Source organism: Galeopterus variegatus, unplaced genomic scaffold, assembly GCF_000696425.1.
Source record: "Galeopterus variegatus unplaced genomic scaffold, G_variegatus-3.0.2 Scaffold6374, whole genome shotgun sequence".
Taxonomy (NCBI): domain Eukaryota; kingdom Metazoa; phylum Chordata; class Mammalia; order Dermoptera; family Cynocephalidae; genus Galeopterus; species Galeopterus variegatus.
In genome coordinates, this window is record NW_007732485.1 from 1,904 (window position 1) to 3,512 (window position 1,609).

A 1,609-nucleotide genomic window follows, 5' to 3' on the forward strand; every position below is an offset into this window, starting at 1 on the left:
GTTGATCATGTCTGAGAGCTGCTTCTTAATAAATGATTGTGAAACCTTTAAAAAAGACCCTATTATTTTGCTATGGGGATGGGTGGGAATCATTTAAAAATGTAAGAATTCTAAAGTAGACAACAACTCTTTCACTTGGGTTAAGATCTAATGTGCCAGATGCTTGGCTTTCTGTCTTAAAGGCCTGAGCTACCTCTAGGAGGGTCACCCCATGGGTAAGCCAGGCACTCCTCCTTAGCATATTTTGCAGTAGGTTTGTTTACACCAGCATCACCACAAATGCATGAATAATGCATTGTGCTACAACATTATGATGGCTACAATGACACCAAGCAATAGGGATTTTTCAGCCCCATTATAATTTTATGGGACCACTGTCATATCTGTGGTCTTTCATTGACCAAAATGTCATTTCCCAGCACATGACTGTATTTATAAAAAATTAACAAAAGATTTGCAAGACCACTACACTAAAAATTATAAATATTGCTGAGAAAAATTAAAGAAGACTTGAATAAATGGGGACCTATAGCATGGATAGAGAAATATACCATGGGTTGTAAGATTCAATATAGTTAAGGTGTCAGTTGTGCCCAATAGGCTTTTTCATTAAAAATTTATATGGAAATGCTAAGGACTAAGAATGGACAAAAACTTGAAAAAGAAGAACAAAATTGGAGGATCCATATTACTTGATTTCAAGACTAATTAAGCTACAGTAATTAAGGCAGTGTGGTATGAGAACAAGCAAATAGATCCATGGAACATAATAGAGAGTCCAGAAATAGATCCATACATATACGAGTCAATTGATTTTGGACAATGTGCCAAGGTAATTCAATGAGGGAGAAGAAAGTATTTTCAACAATTAGTACTAGAAAAATTAGATAAACTTATGAGGAAAAAAAATGAATCCTGACCCTTACCACACATCACACACACACACATATGTAATTTAAGATAGATTATAAACCTAATGTAAAAGCTAAAACTATAAAGCTCCTAGAAGAAAATGTAAGAGAATATCTTAACTACTTTGGGGTAGGCAGAGTTCTTAGACAGAAAACAAAAAGCATGAGGCATAAAATTAAAAAAATTTGATAACTTGTATTTCATCAAACAAAGAATTTTGTTTATCTAAAGACTATTAACAAAATGAAAAGGCAAGCCACAGACTGGGGAAAATATGCACAATGCATATATCTGATGAAGAACTTGTATCATAAGTACATGAAAATCTTCAATAAGCGTAGAATTAAAAGATAAACTTTTTTTTTTGTACAGGGATCCAAACCCTTGACCTTGATGTTATAACACTGTGCTCTAACCAACTGGGCTTAATTGACCAGCCCACAACCCAGTTTATTAAGTGGGGAAAGACTTAAATTGATACTTTAAAAATAAGATATACAAATAGCCAACAAGCATATGAAAAAGTGTTAAACATCATAGTCATCATGGAAATCCAAATTAAACCACAGTGATATGCCATGAGCCGTCCTGCTATAGGGAAAGGCATGGGAGGCTGAGGAGTGATACCCCTTGTTTTGCAGGCTACAAGGGGGTCCCATGTGTGTGGCACGGCTCCATGGAAGTTCTTGTTTGTTCA